The sequence below is a fragment of the Protomyctophum bolini genome, assembly GCF_963924005.1.
Source record: "Protomyctophum bolini genome assembly, chromosome: 15".
Taxonomy (NCBI): Eukaryota; Metazoa; Chordata; class Actinopteri; order Myctophiformes; family Myctophidae; genus Protomyctophum; species Protomyctophum bolini.
The window spans coordinates 18,701,941-18,724,786 of record NC_137876.1 but is presented as its reverse complement, the minus strand read 5'-3'; the positions used below and the strand labels follow the sequence as shown (position 1 = coordinate 18,724,786).

General features: G+C 44.1%; 1 long non-coding RNA gene across 1 annotated transcript; it reads right to left on the bottom strand.

Annotated features, from left to right (window-relative positions):
- Positions 1-17: 17 nt before the first annotated feature.
- On the bottom strand, positions 18-22,432 carry LOC308329004. The gene is made up of 3 exons (XR_013965353.1): positions 22,376-22,432; positions 6,596-6,737; positions 18-237 (listed from the first exon to the last, which is right to left on the bottom strand). It is a non-coding gene; the product is annotated as an uncharacterized lncRNA (long non-coding RNA).
- Positions 22,433-22,846: the final 414 nt, after the last annotated feature.

Below are 22,846 nucleotides of genomic sequence, written 5' to 3'. Positions count from 1 at the left end.
CCCTCCCCTCCCTGGCCTTTGGCCTTGCGTCTCCAGGCGTCTCCATGGCCACCTGTCGGTCCGTTGGTGTTGTTGTGGTTGTTGTTGTTGTTGCCGTGGCGAAGCGTGTTCGCCGATATGACGGTCAGCGGGGAACGCCCCCTGACCCCGGCCACGCCTCCCGGGTTGCGGTTGCCAGGTTCCAACCTCACCTCTGACCTCACGAGCTTAGGACACGCCTTCACGTGCATGGTAGACCTGGGAGAGAGAGAGAGAGAGACAGAGTGAGAGAACACCCGTTATAAGGAATAATAATTATAAGACTTTCCCTCGACTATTTGTTGTCATACAAAGAATTACGATTAAAACACTTTGAGGGCTTAAAATAATTGAATGCATGGTTCCACCACGCTTAATACGCTTTTTATAATTAAAAACAAAAGGGCGGCTTTGTCGCGGACCTGGTGACGAGGCCCGTTGCGTTATGACGACGAAACCGGAAATCAAGCCACTCTCTGGGCTGCTAGGGCTTCTGGGAGAATGAGCTCAATGCAAGTGGACACAACACGCTGTGCAGGCTGTTCTTGTTTCGCATCGTAATGGCGGCATGCTTTTCTCTTCAACAACCCATGGGACTATTTTCGCACAGATTTCCGTTTAATCAAAGCTGCAAATACTTCGGCGTTATGCTCCAAAGGTAATAGATCGATCGCAGTAGAACGGTTTCGACATGAAACATTGGAAGATATAAATAACAATTACATTTCTCTTTGCCTTTTAGGTTTGGCAACAGAGAGAGTGCAAATAACCTCAATATAAAGTCAGGCCTAATCAAAACAAAAAATGTAGCCTAAATATGCCATTACATAAATATTATGCTCAACATTTTCGGGGGAAATAGCTGCTAAAAATTATTGTAGACGTACCATTTTCGAAAATGAAAATGTAACAATTCATACAGATGAATTTATATTTTGAAAAAAATATATATATTTAGTTGTAGTCATTTGAGTACCGGTACTACAGACGAAAAACTGTTTAGGTCCACACTAATTATCCATAATATATAAACGACGGATAAGGGTTCAGGACAACGAAGCCTTTTCGTGGAGGAGTCAGAATAACATTTGGACTTAAACAGTTTTTCGCCTGTAGTATTTTGAATAAAATTCTGTTTAGTTTAAATAAAAGTCTGTTTAGACATATTTAGACTTTTAGTAACCTAATTTTTTGTCTACTTTTTGCAGGCATTGGCGGCGTCGGAATGGCTAATTTTACACTCGATTGCATGTTGAAAATGGCAGATCTGCAAGCTCACAGCGCGACGCAGCCCGGCGGCATTGTGAGCTTTAAGATCTGCCATTTCCTGAACACCCGAACACAGCCAGACTTGTCTCAGTTCTACTGGATCGCTTCTCCACTAGTCCCTCCCTCCCCAATATGTTAGTCTAGTTTTTGACCGTTGATGAAATTGTGAATATATAGTCATCATTGCTTAGCTATTATTTAGCTTACGTCAGCGAAAACAGGTAGTCGACAAACATTTTTCGTCATGTTTTAGTCAATGAAACCAACTGATACAGACGAATGGAAACGATTGAGATTATGCAAAAATAATAGTAACAAATCACAGATTATGATTAGCGGTAATTGCTTGCGGGGAACATACTCTGTTGGCTAGTAGCCAGCGGGGCATTTTACACAGCGTGGCCAGACTGTTGCCTCTCGCACTTTCCAAATGCTTCCGTCATACAGTCTGGAGCAACGGAAGCTCTGATCATGAGTAAAATATAAATGCTTCCGTCATACAGTCTGGAGCTACGGAAGCTCTGATCATGAGTAAAATATAAATGCTTCCGTCATACAGTCTGGAGCAACGGAAGCTCTGATCATGAGTAAAATATAAATGCTTCCGTCATACAGTCTGGAGCAACGGAAGCTCTGACCATGAGCAAAATATAAAGCGGAAGTGGAGCCTCCTCCCCACTTTCTTTTTCGTCTTTACAAATCATCTAAGAATAATATACGTTGTTGCTTAGAAGAAAAAAAGAAAAACATTTGTAAAAAAAAAAATATATATATATATATATATATATATATATATATATATATATATATTTTGGTGAACGGAAATGGCAGCTTCCTTATACTTGGATTTCGGGAGCGTATATATATGTATATATATATATATAGCATTCGGAGATTGTGGGGATAGTGGCTACGCGAGACTATACGCAGCTGGACGACACAGCGTCTCCAACGGGTATCGGCCCGGCTAGGGAGAGGCTGGAATACGATGTGGGCGTCTCGAGTGACGGGAGACTTTACTGGGACAAATTAACCCACCTAGACCTTGTAGAATTCTAGAATTCTAATGTCTTCTACATCCTGACAAGTTTTCTGAAAAAACCCATGTGTCTACGTCAGTCGTTCTCAAACATTTTCATGTCAAGAACCTCCCAAAATTATATGCATTTGGCCCCCGGACCCCAATCTCAAAATCTTCTCGTCTTCTGAAAGAACATATACTCAAAGTAAAGATGTGTGCCGCATTTTTCACGATTTCTCAAAAATAGCAGACCTACAATTTACAATTTAGGCATTTAGCAGACGCTCTTAATCCAGAGCGATTTACATTAAGCAAGAACAAAAAGCATGGGGAATACATCACATAAAAACATTTATCATGAAACATGTGTAAGCTAAGAAAGTAACAGTGGAATATCTATAATGAAATAAGCTATACATCTATACTACTATGATATACATTATGTACTATGACGTGCTATGACTACATACAATGCACTTATGCTGTTTACATAACATGCTATAAGTCTGTATCAAATGCTATCTAAGTCTACAGAATTGCTATCTAAGGGGGGTGGGGTAAGTGCTATGGGCCATGATGGAGTCTGAAAAGGTGGGTTTTCAAACTACGGCGGAAGATTGGGAGTGATGCTGCAGTTCTGACTGCAATGGGAAGTGCATTCCACAGTTTTGGAGCCAGAAGGGAGAAGAGTTTGGGACGTGTGGAGCGTTGTCCAGACCTACAAGCTCGTAGCGCGCCACTCGGTGGCGCGCTATGAGCTTGTAGATCTGCTATTTTTCAATGGCTAAACAAGTATAACATAATGCCGAGTTTAAAACACCAAAATGGGGTTCCCGCTCCAGAATGGGTTGAAACACCAAAGGGGGTTCCCGTCCTGAATGGGTTAAAGGAGAATTCCATGCTAGAATGCTTTCTTACCTTTCTTTGTAGTTGTTACGTCCCCACGAAAGAGGTCCAGTTGTTTTTTTGTGCAGAAACTCCGTATTGGCTATTTCCCCTACCATAAGCCCTCAATGAATTGCATTGCATTGCATGGGAATTGAATGGGGCTATGGGGTGTTATGCTACTAGTTCGGTTATTTCCATCGAAAGAAGCAGTAAAGTGTGCCGCTAGGGATATTATTTACATTATGAAGAGAGGATATATACAAAGAAATTATCATTTTGAGCGATGGAAATAAGCGAATTAGCACAACACCCCATAGCCCCATTCAATTCCCATTCAATTCAATGCAATTCATTTAGGGCTTATGGTAGGGGAAATAGCCAATGAGGAGCTTTTGCACAAAATAACACCTGGACCTCTTTGGTGGGGACGTAACAACTACAAAGAAAGGTAAGAAAGCCTTTTAGTATGGAATTCTCCTTTAAACTGTTGGGTGTCAGACGCTGTGAATGACAGGCGCTTGAGCAGCTGATCCAGCACAAGCAGATGTCACTACACTTCAACGTTACGCTTCAGGAGGGCACCGTTTCCCCAAACAGCGAGGCCGGGGAACAGGTCGTGGATCCATTTGTATGAGTCACGACGTCAGTAAAAAAAATGTTTTTCCTCCAAGTAAAAGAAAAATCACACCGTGTGAAATGAGTCTCTCTCTCTCTCTCTCTCTACCATGCACGTGAAGGCGTGTCCTAAGCTCGTGAGGTCAGAGGTGAGGTTGGAACCTGGCAACCGCAACGCGGGAGGCGTGGCCGGGGTCAGGGGGGGGGGGCTAATGGAATTCTAATAGTAAGAAGGAAAAAAAAGCAGTTATTTGTTCGTTTCCGCTCTCCTCCAAAGAGAAGTCGGCTAAAGGACAACCCCCCGTTGACAGATCACAGGGACATTCATGACAATGAATGTCTACGATATACACTATTGACACGGAGCTGCTGCTGCTAGACTAGCATACTGGTTGTTCCACAGTGATCTAAGCCTCGGTGAGATCACACCACTCAGCTAGCATCATCTACTGAGGTAATACTCTGTGTGCGTGCGTGCGTGCGTCTCCCCGAGGGGCAGGTCTGCAGAACCTCGTGTTCTGCTTTTCACCTCCAGGCGTGCGCACCGCACGTGCGCATGTTCGAGAGAGAGAGAGAGAGAGAGAGAGTCGGTGCGAGCCTGTACATGTGGTTGAACATGTTGGCATAAACACACTGGGAGTCATACCAAAGACATGAGGAGAGGAGAGAGAGACTGAGGGAGAGAGAGAGAGAGAGAGAGAGAAAGAGAGGACAGAGAGAGGAGAACGAGAGAGGAGAGACCGAGGTAGAGAGAGAAAGAGGGGACAGCGAGAGGAGAAAGAGAGAGAGAGAGAGTGAGACAAGACATGAGGAATGTGTTTTATAACAGGGAGAAACTAATGTTTTGGTACACAATGGAGCGGAGCGGTTCCCAACCTTTTTTTCCTTTTTTTTTTTTTCTCTCTCTCCAGCTCTGGAACACAAGCATCATTTTAACAATTCTCAATCGGACCCAACCCCAACTCCCAAGTCCCAACAACAATAGTACACATTTAGCATACAAGAAGGCATAAGACAGCAATTTCTTCAGTATTTTATAAATATTTAACGTTAACCCATTTTAGGCCCGACGTCGAAATTAAAAAAAAAAGTCATTACACTTTTCTGAAAAAACCTCATGTGGTTCTCAATATTTCATGTCAAGGACCGCAAAAATTACATGTAATAGGCCGTCGACCCCCATCTGAAAATATGTTATTCCAGGGACCTCCCCAGAAGCAGAGATTTGAGTTAAAAACACGCGCTCTGAAAGAATATATATATATATATATATTCAAAGATTTGCGCCACATTTTCACGATTTTTCAAAAATAGCAGATCTACAAACTCGTAGCGCGGCACGAGTGCCGCTCTATGTGGTGGTAGATCTGCTATTTTTAACTCTGGACTGTCTGGAGTCTGGGAGTCAGATACAGTAGGTTGGGGTCATTTCAAAAGAACTTGAAAAGGGTCGTTTTATTTGTGGAAAATCTGAATCCGTTGGAAATATCTTATTTCAATGTGGCGTTAAGATTGAAATGGCACACTTGCAAGAAAATATAAACATGCTCCATTTCTCACTTCATGTAAAATGGTGTTTCTTTTGTACTTTTGAAAAAGATAAACAATAAAATAAACTCATTGACGCATGTATACACGTTATTTCAATCCAAAGCACAGACCGCAATTGACGCATATTACGACATTTGAAGTGCTTTCAGTGGTTACAACAGAGGGCGCTCTTCCGCAACGTGTGAGTGATCCTAGGACTTTCCGAAGAGGAAGAGGAGAAAGGAAATAAGGTGATCTTAAAAAAGATCCAAGATCCAAGTCAGTCGAGTTAGATTTGTGAAAATATATATAACAAAAACGTATTCACGGGTGACCGATTTCAGCGTAACGCAACACAGGAGCCCCAGCTAGTGTTTTTGGTCGTCCAACAGTTTAACCACTCGGTGGAAGGGTGCTCAAAAATAGCAGATCCAGCGTCGGGGAGCAACCTTATAACTCTATGGGAGCAACCTTATAACTCTATGGGGAGCAGTCTTATAACTATGGGAGCAGCCTTATAACTCTATGGGGAGCAGCCTTATAACTATGGGAGCAGCCTTATAACTCTATGGGGAGCAGCCTTATAACTATGGGAGCAGTCTTATAAATCTATGGGGAGCAGCCTTATAACTCTATGGGAGCAGCCTTATAACTCTATGGGAGCAGCCTTATAACTATGGGGAGCAGCCTTATAACTCTATGGGAGCAACCTTATAACTCTATGGGGAGCAGTCTTATAACTATGGGAGCAGCCTTATAACTCTATGGGGAGCAGCCTTATAACTATGGGAGCAGCCTTATAACTCTATGGGGAGCAGCCTTATAACTCTATGGGGAGCAGCCTTATAACTATGGGGAGCAGCCTTATAACTCTATGGGAGCAACCTTATAACTCTATGGGGAGCAGTCTTATAACTATGGGAGCAGCCTTATAACTCTATGGGGAGCAGCCTTATAACTATGGGAGCAGCCTTATAACTCTATGGGGAGCAGCCTTATAACTCTATGGGAGCAGCCTTATAACTCTATGGGAGCAGCCTTATAACTCTATGGGAGCAGCCTTATAACTCTATGGGAGCAGCCTTATAACTCTATGGGGAGAAGCCTTATAACTCTATGGGAGCAGCCTTATAGCTCTATGCCATAGAGCTATAAGGCTGCTCCCATAGAGTTATAAGGCTTCTCCCCATAGAGTCTATGGGGAGCAGCCTTGCATTAGGTGGATGTACAGTCAGGTACGTAGGCGGGTCTTACCTCCAGGCTGACTGTTGATTGGTTGCTGATTGACAGTTTCACATCTCTCATCAGGAAAGAGAAGAGAAGAGTCTTCCTCCAGGACGGGCCAGGTGATGATCCGATGACCTCTGACCTCTGGGGTTCAGGGAGTCAGACAAAACTGTGGAAGAAGAACACGAAACACACACACATTAGATCACTGATGGTTCCCAAACCTTTTCTTGTCAAGGACCCCAAAAAAAAAATCAACCTTTGGCAGCGGAACCCCCCATTTGAAAACATTTAAGGGTGCTCAGCTATAAACTATATAAATTAACCCATAAACCACAAAAGTGGGGAAAAGCAGCACTCCAAAATAAAAGATGCAAAATGGTGCATTTATACAGCACCTTTATCAAAGGCGCTTTACATAATGCATTACATTCACAAACATTCATGCGCCACATTCATACACTGATGGCGGCGGAAACCATGCAAGGCACCAACCAACCAGCACATCAGGAGCATATTAGGGGTTCAATATCTTGCTCAAGGACACTAACTCTGGGGGAGCCCGGGTTCGAACTGGCAGGGAATTTGCATGTTTTATTTTTGAGTGCCGCTTTCTCCACGTTTGTGGTTCATGTTGAAGGTAATCACACACATTAACTAAGTTATACACACACATTATCATGACGTGTCGTTCATTCCATCACACACACACACACACACACACACACACACACACACACACACAGTATTTGACTACAAGAACTGTGTCTGTGACGCGTGTATGTTATGTCTGTGTGCTTTGAGTTCGTACACAACAACAACAGAACGTGATGCTGACCGTTTCACACACACAGCTGTTAAAACTCTTCTCCTGATACACACACACACACCCCTTGCCAGTATTGGGTGTGCACTGTGCGTGTGTTGGACTGAGTAAGTGGCAGTGAGAATGCATTCTCGGTGTGTGTGTGTGTGTGTGTGTGTGTGTGGCCAGTCTTGTGACGAGCCAATAGGCGTTTGGGACTCTACCCATGTCTATATAAGGCAGAGCGTAATCAATATGCTTGGAATGCACGCCATATTGTGCGCGCGCGTGCGTGTGGGAGTGAGAGAGAGAGAGAATCCAACACCTACTCTACCAATACTTGCTAGCCAGTGTCTCACTCACACACACACACACACACAAGCAGGTGCGTAGGCAAACAAGCGTCAACAAACAATATGTGATAAATATCATATCATGGGCCTACGACGACATCATCATCATCCACGATAGTAATTCATGGCAAAAAAAATGACTTGAGACAGCAATACATTTGACCAGAAGATACAAGTATTGGTAAACAGAATAGCCATCACTCTCACAGTCAACACCGAGTCATAAAGCAGAGAGCAAACCCAAACACATGACTGCAGTGCTGCACCCTTCAAGAGAACAGAACTAAACAATAGGCTGTGGTGACCCAGAAGAAGAAGAAGAAGAAGAAGGAGGGCACGAAACTAGCACAGCAAATGAGTGTGGATAGAACCAGAGTAATCTAGTAAGAGAGAGTGGTGAACACGCTTTGATCTCGCCGCGAAGCGGGTGCCTTATGGGCTTATAGTTCCAAACATTGCTCCTGTGGCTGGAACTATCCCCATTGAGACACAATGAGCACTTCCTGCATTCCATGGTTACAAATTATGCGAGTCAACGGGAGTGTCATTACTCTTCTGCCCCCCCCCCCCCCCTCCCCCAGTGAGGCTCTCCAACGAGCTATGACGAGGAAACCCCGTGCAGCTGGGGTTTAACATTGAACATTCCGCATTTTGCGCACGAAACTTTGCGGAAGTAGACGGTTCTTCACGGGGGGGGGGGGGGGTTGTCGCTCCGGTTCAGTCTCTGTCCTTACAATACTCTATGGGATAGAACTAGAGGAGAGGGAGGCCGTCACAGCTCAGCCTTATTAGAACCCATTTAGACCCGAGGCAGATTCTAAAATATAAAAGGCTTCTATAAATCCTTTTCTGAAATATCCTATGTTTCTGTGTCAGTGGTTCTCAAACTATTTAATGTCGAGGACCCCCACGGGGCACTGTGGGTGCTGGCGGCGTGTTTCCTCCTCCGCGTCATCAGTGCCCATACCCGAAGGCGGGGGTTGGCGAAAGGGCCTTTCTGTGTGGAGTTTGCGTGATCTCCCCGTGTCCCCTATAGGGTAGGTACCCTCACAAAAAACATGCAGTAATCCTGGTCTCTAAACTGCCTCCCCCTGGCCAGCCGGGGCGCCTGATGGAGGGGAAAGGAACTGGTTGGAATAACGTGTTCCTTTCACGCGCTACGTCCAACCAGGGAAACTCCCCCCCTGTCAGGTGTAAAGGAGCAACTTGGACACTCAAGCATGAAGGAAGCATGAGTTAAGTCCCCGGGTTGGCGGAGGGTGTGTAAAATATGTGTAATTGGCCGCCGGCCGCCCGCATCTTAAAAATATGTCGTTTCAGGGACCGACCCCCACCCCAAGAGTTAATTTATTGTTAAACATCGGCATTACTTCATTTACAAGAAGTCTACACAAGAGAAATGTGGATTTGTTATCTTGATCAACGTTTGCATGTTCTAGTCTCTCCCGTGGTACCACATCAATACAGCATGGAAACGTGGTCCGAGAGGCTAAATGTCATCAAATGGTGGTCTGTGGCTCCAAATGCCGAATAAATAATGGACCTCGGTATGAAAAAGGGTTGAAAACCACTGCTCTAAATGAACCCGTTCTGACCCGAGATCAGATTCTAAAAATGTCTTCCACATCCTGACAGTTTTCTGAAAAAGCTACGTTTCCGTCAGTCGATCTTTCAAATATAGCAGACCTACAAGCTCATAGCGCGCCACTCGGTGGGCGCGCTATGAGCTTGTAGATCTGCTATTTTTTTCAATAGCTAAAGCATAACATAATGCTAACACCAAAAGGGCTTCCCCGCCCAAAATGGGTTATGAGACAAATAAATGACCTGACTCCAACTAACTCCAACTAAATATCCAATGAACGCCATCATCATCATCATAATTCTTCGACCGCGGTCGAGATCATGGATTTCACACAATGCCACGGCAGACTTTCCGGTCCTTCATTGCCATCCCCAGTTCCTGCTTACTGATGCACTTGTCCCTATAGAGCGCCGCAGTCCCCGCCCCCTTTCAGAAAAGCGAGTGGCCCAGGAAGTGAAAGCCCCATGCATTCTCCCATCGGCACTTTTAATATAATTTATTTAAAGACGGTTACGCCGCGGACAAAGCCAATTCGGATCGTGACGAATCATGACAATGAACACAATATTTTGGGACGATCAAATCATTAGAAAGAAGAAAAGAAAGTCAGGAGACAACACTATTTGTTTTATTTTTCGTCTTATAAATTATTTGATCGGCCCAAAATATTGTGTTCATCGTCATGATTCGTCACGTAGATCAGTCGATGGGTGGCTCTTCCAAGAGAGATTTTGCGCTCTCATTAGAAGGCGGGTGTTAAGTGCCATCCAACCGTGTCTCTCATTTCTTTCTGAAAGTGTCCATGTCTCCGAGCCATAGAGTAGAATCGGCTCAACGAACGGTCGTCCTGATTATTTTCTTACCAAGCTGGGACGACCAGATCTTATGCATGTCATTGCAGGCCGACCAGGCCAACTCCCAAGTTCTCCGACTGACTAAATCCAACTAGCCCTTCGCTTACAACTAACTAACTCATGCTCCCTTCATGCTTGAGTGTCCAAGTTGCTCCTTTACACCTGACAGAGGGGAATTTCCCTGGTTGGACGTAGCGCGTGGAAGGAACACGTTATTCCAACCAGCTCCTTTGCCCTCCATTAGGCGCCCCGGCTGGCCAGGGGGAGGCAGTTTAGAGACCAGGATTACTGCATGTTTTTGTGAGGGTACCTACCCTAGGGGACACGGGGAGAACATGCAAACTCCACACAGAAAGGCCCTTAAAAAAATAATGGTTTTAAATGGCGTCATTGTTAGATAAGTGTGCGGGCTGACTGTCGGATTGGAAATTGATTGATTATTTAATCAATCAAAACCAGGCTGTTTTTCCTCTATTGACGTACTCTGTTCTCTTTGGGGGGGGATAATGATCAATGTTAACCCATTGAATTACACATACGCATACAGTACGACCTCATAACTAACCTAAACCTAACTTAATTCTACTGATAGTTAAAATCAATATTTTTAAAACTGTAGTGTAGGCTACTACTCTCTCTCTCTCTCTCTCTCAGACTTATTTTCTCTCTATATACGACTTATTTTCTTTCAATTACACACACCATGAATTCATGGAGACTTTTGTCGCATTCCTAAGAACATCATTTGATGACAAGACGATGGAGTCGACTCAAAGGCGTCGCGGTACACCACAGTTGGTTGCCTATCGAATTCGGTTACCTCACGTTAACCTCCGTTAAGCGGGTCACATAATCCCACAACACACCAAAGAGATTCTATATAAAGAGGCGTGAAAATCACCATTGCTGTTACATATTATCATATACAGCAACCAAAAAAAAAAAAATAATAATAATAATAATGTAATAATAACAATAAGTCAATCCAAATCACAATTTAGATTGTTCTAATATATAGATACTAGGCTAATGTTATTGTATTTTATCTGTATGGCTTTTGTGTATTATGTAGGCCTACAGTACAACAGGGCTAGCTTTTGTAGGCCATTATGTACTCAAATCTGAATTCAATTTTGGACGCACGTTTACGTGCATAGGCCACGCCCACGCACGCTCATGCACATATACTTATATTCTGAATGAATATGTTACTAAAGTAATTTCAGCTTTGATCCATTCATGAATATGATAATGAGTAAATAACTAAAGTAGCATGCCATATTTATGGTACCTTTTCGCTGTTCAACACAGACCAGTTCTGTATAGAAGGATAATATTAGAAGTAGAATAGAATGAAAATAACTTTTTAATGTTCTTTAGAGCAACCGGAAGTTGCGTCATTACACCAATATGGCGGAGGCACTGGTTGGGGCGGCTGGTTGTTAACTATGGGACTTAATGAGAGTGTCGCCTCTTTATGTAGAATCTCTTTGATCACACAGTGGCGTGGCACGCAGAGCTGCGCCCGAGAACACGCTGCGCGATACTCCGCTCCGAAAGAAAAAGCGAATCATTTACTTGGCGTGCAACAACGGGTCCAGCGCACGAGCATGTGCGACGTCTGCTTACGGGGTACGTGCGTGCGGTGTGCAGGACACAGATGTGTGAGTGTGCGCACACACACACACACACACACACCGCAACTCAACTGACAGCGTGTCGCGGGTTTGAGTCCCCATCCCGACGACCTTTGCTGCGTGTCTAATGCCCTTTTTTACTATTTCAAAGAACCTTTTAAAAAATAGTTCAAATAGCCGATCTACAAGCTCACAACGTGTCGATGTAGATGGGCTAGTTGAACTATTTTAAAATGTACATAACTTGGTGTTCATAATATATTCGAACGGGTAAGGACTAGTAGGCCTATATATAAAAATAAAAATAAAACATTTCACATCCTGCGGATCACAGGTTTCACAACATCCCCTACCTACAGTATCCCGTCATATCTTCTATGGGGTTCCTGGCAGAATATCTTTCTCAAAATAGGGTTCTGTGGCCTGATAAATGTCCATTTGGGGGGGGTTCTGGATGGACTATTGTCCTATTAAAACAAACACCGTGCCACATACTGTAAAAACTGAAATGGGGTTAAAAACCACTGTCCTACATACTTGTAAAAGAAGCTCACTGTGTGTCTGTGTGTGTGTGTGTGTGCGCGAGCGCCGTGCATGTGAACGGAGAACAAAGCTTCTTTTACAAAGTAGTCAAACAGGATCTTTACATTTTGACGCCCAGCTGACTGACTGACAGACAGACAGACAGACAGACAGACACACAGAGACACACACAGAGAGACACGCACAGAGACACAGTTTTCACCTGAACACACACACACACACACACACACCACAGAAACATTAAACTCGAAAACGGTGAAAACTCCACAGAGTCATGTGACCATCGGCTCCGCCCCGGCAGACAGACATACCTCCACATGTCTCTACAAGACGAGGTGAGCCGGGCGGATGCCACAGACGGAACAATGGATCTCCAATGTTCTCCAGGAGGAACGACTATTCATCCATTCTATTCTAAAGCAGTGGGGTTTTCAACCCTTTTCATACCAAGGCCTCATTATATATTATCGGCATTATGAGCCACGGACCAACCACACCCAAAACTTTGAATATTTTACCGTTGGATATAAGATTCCCATGCTGTATCGATATGGCCCCGTTGATCAAATCAACAATTCTCCTATATGCTCCAATTGTGTGTAGACTTCTTGTAAATTAAGTAATGCAGACGTTCAACAATAATGTAACTGTTGAGAGCGTAATATGAAACCAAATGGACCCCGCACCCGTAAGGGTAAAAGGGTAAGGGGTCCTCACCTCTGGAACTCCCTCCCCCCTGATATAAGAAACGTGGACTCAATCGCCTCATTTCAAACCCACCTGTTTAGGCAGGCCTATGATTGGTCTGTGTTTTCTGCTGCAAGCTATACTTTGTCGTCTGCTTTTGCTTTTAACTGTGTTTTGCGTCAACCGTTTTTAACTTGTGCGGTCGACCGTGAGTACCCTGAAAGGCGCCTTATAATTATAATTAAAAAGTATTATTATTATTATTAGGTTTCATTTTACGCTCTCAAGAGTTAAATATCTATAATGGCCCATTTGGTTACCGACTCTCCATCATTTAGCTGGGTGGGGGACCACCTAGAGTCCCTTCAAGGGCCTCCCCGGCCCATTGGTTGAAAACCACTGTTCGAACGCGTTGATTTTCAGCCCCTTCTCACTTCGACGAGCCGCGGGCTGTTATTATTCATTTTAGGCCAGTGGTTCTCAACGTGTGGTTCGGAACCCCCAGGCGGGGTCCCCTCCAGAGGACAATTAAGTCAATTTCTAGGTGAATTTCTTTTTAATACCTAAAGATAAAGTCATTACTGCCTCAAAAGTACTACAAAAGAATGGGGAAATTGTCAAATATTATAAGAAAGAGGCAAGAACTGTGAAAATAGCCAATCTACAGGCTTGGGTCCCCAGTTCAAATAGGACTATTTTGTGGTGTCACGGCTGGCCTGGAAAGGCTCAGAATCACTGCATTAGGCCACAGACAGACCCCCATTTAATACAGTATGGGTTTTTTTTAATCTCTGGTAACCAAAAATACACACTAAACTGGTGGAATAGTAGTACAACTACAAACATGGACCCAGTCGGGTCCAACTGGTTCCATTTGGTACAATCTCAAAAAAGGTTACAGACAGTTAAGGGTCCAATTCAATCATTAAACTGGGGACTCAATGTCTGAAATGTCCAGGATAATTCCTTTACAAACGTCAAATATACATGTATAAATATTATAAAACCTAGGGCTGCCTGCCTGATTACTTGTCAGATCTCTTTTAATCATTAACCTTTTTTTCACATGCACAAATCAATGCAAAGAACAACGAATTGTGCAAAGAACTAGAGAAACCAGAGTGTGTGTACGTGCACGTGCGTGAGGGAGAGAGCTAACCCACCCAGAAACATCTGGTTAGGTTGAATCAGTCACGTCATAGCATTACATCATTGGCATTGCACACACACACACACACACAGACTGCATCCACACAGTCGCGTCACGAAGACGCTCCTTGCCGCTCGCGGCAGGAGTCTCTTCCTGGTTTTTTAAGACAGCTGGTGGATGGAAATGAAGCTCCACCCACGCTGCAACTTCACGCGTCGGGACAGGAGACCTGGAAAACCAGGAAGAGACTCCTGCCGCATCTCTGTGACTCGACTGTGTGGACGCACCCACACACGCGCAAAATACAGATAAGATGCCTCTTTGGCTGCCGCGGAAACTTGTATCGACGTGAGAGCGGAAGTGCGCCGGAAGTGCGTATGGGCCACTTCTACGCCACGCTGCCAGTCAGGTGACTTTGACTGTACTGGCCAATCACAGCACGTCCTTTCCGGGACTGTCGGACCTGAACACACACACTCTCTCTCTCTCTCTCTCTATCTCTCTCTCTCTATCTGGAACAATCGTTGGAACTACTGGAGATAACGGTGTGGTTTAATCACAGGCCAGAGTTCAGTTTGCCTAAAGGACTGGATTGACAAATAACACTGGGAGGGTCTCTCTGGTCTGGTTCAGGTCTGGGGATCTTCACCAGTTCTCTGTTGACCACGTGCACCCTACCCTACCCTACCCTACCCTACTCGTCCCAATGAAAAACAGCTGATGTACAAGCCCACAATGTGTCACACAGTACTGCAACCTCTTGTGAGCTTCCTGTACCGTGTACTGTAGAGGGAAACCAGGAGCGGATGAAGCAGAGAGCACTGGGGTACCCTGCCTGGTCAGCTATAAAGTATAAAGGGTTGCAATAACTACTAGATATTAACTCTGAATGCATAGTGACAACAATGCAGTGCTGGCCTGTACATGCAACGCCGCTGTGTTCAAGCAGTGCCGCTCGACACCGCAGTTATGAACGCTGCTCCGCGGATTTCGTCTATACCAGCAGTCGCTAATGTGCCCTTCTCGCTGTATTTAGGCGGGGGGGGTTTTTTCCCCATTGTTATTTATTTTTTGTTGCCCAAAAACATCCCCGTCTCTCTCACCCAACAATACAGACTGAGGGCAATGTGTTTCTGCAGGCAAACGCCACCACACTAGTCCAGTGGCTGATAAGTGATAACTGCTGGTATCTATATTGTTTTTCTATGTAAACCCAGGCTGTTATGTGCCAATAAGACAAGGAGGGCTTTACGGGCACACGGCAGGAAAAAGGCCCTGAATGAAATGGCATCTACACAAGAGCGCTACGAATCACTCTCGTCGTCGCATCATGGCGCTTGGTCGGAAACCACATGAGGGAGGGACCTCTACGGAGGCCTCCCCTCCCCCGCGGGTCACAGGCGCGGTCGGAGAGAGATTCAAGGGTGAGGCTGTGGCAAGGCACGGTGTCAGTCACCCCGGAAGTGGTCTGGTTGCAAACAAAACCCGACACCGTTGCACTGGGTGGGAGCCAAGCCAAGAAGGCACAGCCAACAGCTAGAAGGGGGAAAAAGAGAAGAGACCGCAGAGCAAGCAAGCACTGCAGCAACACTGTTGATTTAGTCGACTAAAACGAAAATTGTTCGTCGACTAGACGACTACCTTTTTCCACCGACGAAAACTGGGGAAAAAAAGGAGACTAAAAGAAAACTAAGCTACGATGACTGAGACCAAGACTAAATATACTGACAATTTCGTCGACAAAATGTTAAAACTACAATGTTAGGAAGGAACTAGTGGACAAGTGGTCCAGTTTAAGTAATAAAATAGCCGATCTGCAAGCTGTGAGCTTGTTAGATCGGCTATTTTCATAAAGTGTCAAAAAAAAATACAAAATACATTTTAGTATAAGCTCAACTGGCAAAAACTTGCAGCAAGGCAATTTCCAATGCTTCGAGGTCCAAAAACGGTGGTCTTCCCTGGGAATCTGTCAAATTGATGACCGTCTTGCACAAATATGCTCTTATTTATTCACCAATTCAACCATGTCAGCTACACCCAGCTATTAAAACTACCCCACCTCTGTCTGAAACCAGAGAAGAGCTTTACAATTCTGTCCCAAAGCCTCACATCTTTCTGCACTGTAGTCATTTAGTCACAACTCACAAGCACTCGTTAATAAGTTCATTGGTTAATTATTAACCATTTTTTTTATTTCACGTCATTTCTTTCTGCTAAATATCAAAAAGAACAGATATACAAGGCAAGCAGCAACACGGCGCATTGCGTTGAGAGCTTGTAGATCGCCTATTTTTCGCTGCTTAGTGTGACGCGTGAAAAGCTGAAACATGGAGATACAGGGTTTTCTGCTGGACAGCGACGACAATATATTATAGGAGTTTTAAAGCCACAATGTGGTGCTTGCCATTGTCTTGATGCTAGCGTTGCTGCTCGACAAAATCTGATGACTCATCATTGTGAATTAGGAACAGCTGCGTTACGTTAGTGGTGTGTGTGTGTGTGTCGTTACCGTCACTCCACAAAAACAAGCCTCCACTTAACCAATTCCAACCTGGTGCCTATAGGTAAGTGGCTTTCATCCCTTTTCAGATCAAGGTCCATTAACCCATTCTGACCTGAGATCAGATTCATTCGAGGTTTCCACTGGACACACACTGGTCTGATTAACCCATTCGGACCCGAGATCCGATTCTAAAAATGTCAGTCGTTCTTCGATTTTTCAAAAATAGCAGACCTACAAGCTCGTAGCGCGCCACTCGGTGGCGCGCTATGAGCTTGTAGATCTGCTATTTTTCAATAGCTAAAGCATAACATGATGCTAACACCAAAATGGGTTCCCGTTCAGAATGGGTTATTCATTCAGCATTTGAGCCTCGGACCACCATTTGATGACATTTAGCCTCTCAGACCCAAAATAATACGTCGTCGTCAATGGATAAGATTTTGTCCACAATTCCATGCTTTTGGCAAACGTTTATTAAAATAACAATTGTTCGACATTCTCTAAAATGGACCTTTCGGTAAGCGCCCCTTCTGCCCGGCGACAGCCCAACAACATATAGCAGCATAACATGCATAGCTTGCAAGCGAGGGTTCCTACACCCTGGCAGAGGGGACGGGACGCCCCAGGCCAGTGCAACTTGGAGACTGTTGCCGTTTAATGGGTGTGACCAGCAGCAGCGCGAGTCTCAGAGTCAGACACTTCTTCTCACTCGCACTATGACACAATTCTTCTCCACTGAAAACAATCAAATTCTGTGTCACTAATCATCTCACACAATGCCACAAGGAGAACTCCATTCACACATTACATCACATGAACGATCATCTCTCTCTCTCTCTCCACCGACGCAAATACAGTGTCTGTCTGCCGCCCACGACACCTGGTTCAGGTGCCACCGTTTCCACCATCTTAAAGCGTATAGTGTTTTGTTCGGTAACAGGCATCTCACCTCTTGTTTAGTCCGTTACTGCGAGAGTGAGGTCTAGCCAAAACCAACTCGGGATTCCTGGATCGCTGCCCTCCACAATTTCCTATCCAACATCAGGCTCTTGAGCTCTGCAGTGTTGTTAGGCAAGCTGTCGCGCCGCAGCACGTCTACATAGGTGGTACGCTTCTTTCCCCTCCTGGCTTCCCTTCCCTCCCCCCCCCCCCCCCCCTTGTTGATGATCCTCTTGTTTGTGTTCAATAAAGTAAACAAACATAAATGCTACAGTCAGTATAGCAATTTCATTCAATCAGTAGGAGAGAACCACACAAAGTGATCCAGTTCTCTGGAATCGTTTTTTTTCCCACCAACAAAAAATTGGTATACTTCCTGACGTGAAAGTGTATTTTTGGTTAAAAACAAAGCTGGACAGATGGGGAGACCCGTTTCTGAACAAACACTCTAGGGAAGATGTGCCCACACTTTTGACTTGAGAGAAACTTTCAAAATGACAAGCTCAACAAGCTCTACCCAGGAAAAAGATATTGCTGAAAATAATTTACCAATTTACCTGAGGCCCGGGGGCTTTGGAATAGCAGCAATGGCATTGCATATAAGACTAAGGCACTGGGAAAATACAGGTTTAATTGGTATGGTTTTCTATAGCTTTGTAATATGCTACTGATGTTTGTGATACAATACTTGAAAACAAAGTATTGCATTGTGGGTTTGAGCTGAAGCCCTTTTTGATCATGTCACCTTAATTTATTTGTATTTACATTGAAATAATATATTTTTAGGGCATGTCATGTGGTCTACAGCTCAGTGGCCTTGTGGTTAGAGTGTCCGCCCTGAGACTGGGAGGTTAGGGTTCGATCCCCGGCCGGGTCATACCAAAGACTCTAAAAAATGGGACCCAGTGCCTCCCTGCTTGACACTCAGCATCAAGGGTTGGATTGGGGGTAAGTCCCTGCGACATACTAGCGTCATGTCCAGGGGGTGTACATGTACATCAAGCTGCCTCACGCTACAGAAACAGGAGATAGGCTCATGCCCTATGGGCCCCATGGCTCTACTATGTGGTCTACAGCCTTTGTGATTTACAGGCCGCATTGCGTGCATCACATTATTGCAGGCATTCATTCATAAAAAAAATTATATATATAATTAGCCTGTCAATTACTAGTAACCACAATAGGATATATGATGTGCATATTATGTACGAATCATTGAGAATGCAATCAAAGAAGCAGTCATGGCCAAAGATAAACGTAAAATGTGTGATGAAGATCGATGGACACAGGACATTGTGATTTTAGCAAACATGAGTGAAATAATTTGCATTTGTGGAAGTAGATGACAAGAGTGTGCGCCTCAGTCAACCACGACAAATCTATGACATACGACTCCCAAATGACCGACTACATTATAAAATAAAAAAGTTAAATGTTTCCAAAAGCATAAAACATATCGGGGAAAATGTGTGGAGAGGTGACAGTGTGCAACTGTCTGTGCATACAAAGCTTAGCGTGCATACAAAGCTTGGCGACTGGATCATCAGTCCAGTGGTTTGCGAGATTAGCTCCGAAGAGACACACAGTCGCACACACACACAGACCCAGCCTCTTGGTAGAGCCACACCGTAAAAACATCAATCACAACCCCCACTTTGCAATGCTCTCTGACAAGACAGACCGAAGAGCCTGTATGCTGAAATGGGAGGAAATATCACGTCCAAAACACATTTCGCACATTCCTATACCGAGGCTGCATTACTCGCTATAGTGACTATTTTGTAATGCTTCTATGTGTAAAACCGGAGAGAAGGCAACTTCAGGGCTCGAGATTAACGGCGTCCCGATCCATTTGGGACTTAAATTTATCTCATTCGGGACGGTTTCGGGACTAGAGGAGTTTTTTTACACTGAAAATGCGCATAACGTGTGCAGCGAGGAGCAGCATGAGACTAGCAGCGCTGCAAAGACTTTTTCCAGTGCCGTCAGACAAGTTGACAACATCAACGCACACACTACCATTCACCCAAAGGAATCACGTAGCCGCATATATGGCTTTTGCCCTGTGGATGTGACATTTAGATTTAAAAACTATCTGTTGGATGCGTGGATAAAACCATGGTTGTGTGCTACAGAGAAGTTCCATATGGACATGGGGCTACACTACGCCAACGTTTAATGTTAGCTTCCATGCTAGGCTTGCTAGCTGGCATTGACATTAAATAATATGTTGGTATATATCCTCTGAAGCAACAGATGTTTTCCAAATGCTCAGACTGTTCTGGAATTGCTGCCCCAACACTGTGGAATGCACACCCCAAAATGCAATTCCTTCGTCTTAGTGTTCCCCCTAATAAAGCAGTTTCTATTTGTTTTCTCATGCCACCCATATAATAGACATTTGAGCCTACACCAAAGTGTTATAGGCTACCGTAGTCACTATTCATTAATTCACTGGTATACCAAAATAACAAAATCCATTTGAAAATAAATATCACTGTTCTCAGGTCGAATATTGATAGGAGATTAAAATGTGATTAATTTAGATGTATTAATAACAAAGCCTCTAATTAATTCGATTAACATTTTGAACCAAGCCCTATTTTTCATCTGGGAGCATTTTGACTAAATCAGTGTATTTTCTCCATCTACAGAAGAAACATGAAGCCAAACAAATAGTATACTGCAGTATTGTATTTCTATTACAATAGGAATACAGTTATTAATTTTGCAATTTGAGTGGTGCTTTTTTTACTTTTTTTCCCCGTGGACTGTATACATTTACTTCGGGACGGTTCAAATTGTATTTTGGGACGGTTCCGGGACGTTGGTGAATAAAGTTAGTCTGGAGCCCTGGGCAACTTATTTCATTTGGGTACCAACCATTGGTGGTATATATATATACACCATTTATGGGACTTGGGGGGGGGGGGGATTTAATTTGCACTCTTTGACTGAACAATTCCCTGTGGTTGCAAAACCGTGGTTCTCTAAGTGGGGGTGGGACCACCTCACCCCAATTGACGACACTCTAAAATCCTCCGTGTTCATCGTTTAACTCCGAGTGCACACGAGAAGGTCCAAATGGCGGTCCATCTTTCTTAAGTTAGTTTGCACACCGTCAACGAGGCCTGTTTAACTCCTCAGGGACCCCTGGGGGGTGGGGGTCCTCTGACCCCACATTGAGAACCAGTGTTTTGAGGGGTCCCCAGCCAAATGCAGAGCCATATGAGAGAATGTTTGTACATTACAACAAGTACTACTTTTAAGATCACCGAGTCTCTCCACTGTTATCTCCCCCTCGTATACTGTAGAACTCTGCACTACTGTAATCTAACAAGGGGGTCATAACATATTTTGAAGTTGGGATCAACGGCAATACGTATCAATATTTTGGGGGGGGGGGGCAGTCTGTGAATTGACATGAACATCTTTGAGAACACAAATAGAACGACGCAGTATTGCCAATAAAACTACGGGCGAAAAGCCACAGCGAATGCATGTCCTCTGTGACATTACTATAGGCTATGTATTGCATGTGTGGCTTCTTCTTGCAGACACAGAATGCAGCTGTCAGGTCCAGACATAACCAGGGCCTCTTTCGGTATGTCTGTCACTGTCTACCAGTCTGTCTATATGTAAGCCTGCCTGACTGCCTGTCGTTTGACTGACTTTCTGTAAGAAGAGCATGCATTCACTTCGCTGTTGCCACATAATGTAGATGTTAGCAATTCAAAGCCAGAGCCAGACACAGCCAAGATGTACCCAGAGTACACACACACACACACACACACACACACACAACCCCCCACATCACCACAGGTTAGCCTGGCCTGCTCACTCTTCTCACTTAAAAACATTCCGAAATGGAACTCGGGGTCGACATGACATTAGCCTCATGACAACTAGCAAAGAAGACCCAGGCGACATCCCGAGAGCTTGGTTCGATCAAATGAAATAAAAACATTCATTTTCGTGCGTTTGTGTTTCATTTAGTTTCACTGAGGCAAAACCATAGGGCAAAACACAAGACCTCCCCCCTCAGTCAAGACCTAGACTGGCCTTACTTGGGTTAAAATAATAAGAGCTATTGGACAATATAGACAGTTATTTGCTAGAGGCACAAACAACACGGGTAGAACCGTAATGTTGGTTGATTTAAACAGCCAACATAATGCAGCAGCCTTTAATGGTTTTAAGTTGTCTAGTAAAAATAAACTTCTGTGCTGCAGCCTAGGCAGCGTTAGTAGCATCAATGCTAACTAGCATGCTAAGCACCGAGGTCCATTGAAAGTGTTGGCAGAACATGCTAACCTCATTAGCCTCGGTGGGCTAGCCCAGGGGTTGGATGGATTGGATGACTCCCGACACAAGTGTTTACAAAGTGTACAAACCGTGAGGTTTATTCAGCCCGTGACTCTCGATGTTAAGAGTTTGGTTAATTTAGCGTCAAATTAACAACAAAATACTCCCCCAACACAAAGTACAACAAACCAGGATGGGTCAGGCCACGTCAAAAGCAAGCGACATCTAGCTTCGGGTGTTATTAAATTATGATCCGCTGTTTTAGCTATTTGGGGAAAACAAACGATAGGAATAAAAAAGGTAATCACGTTGCTTTTTTATGACTTAAAATGTTTTGAACACGTGCCCAACTTTAAGTATAAATATTGAGTTTAATGTCCTCATAAGGCTACATACATTGACATCACTGTCGTGTCCTTTTGGAATGGAGGAGAAAAAAAACTAACCTGAGTTGAGTGAGTATCTGTTCTGTCTGCCCTGGCTCTGCTCTGTCTGCTGCTGCTGCTTTGGGGTAAGTGCTACTCAGTGCTCACTAGTCACTGCTCCACTACAGTGTTGCCACGTAAGTTTAGCGAGAGAAACAAGCAAAACCAGAAAACAAAGCCCAAAAGAAACGACTAATGTAGACTACCAGTATTCTATATATATATATATATATATATATATACATATATATATATATATATATATATATCCTTCCAAGGAAGGGACTGCGGAAGGTTTTTCTCTTTTTGAAAGCCAGGGACCCCCAGGCCATAAAGAGAAGATTTGTATGGCTCTAGCAGAGATTCTCAACCATTTTAATTTCAAGGACCCCCCCCCCCTCATCCCATGCACTGCAGTTTGACATGCATTAGTCTGGTACGGACCCCCATTTAATGGCATTTATATCACTGTCTGGAACCTTAGAGTACTCT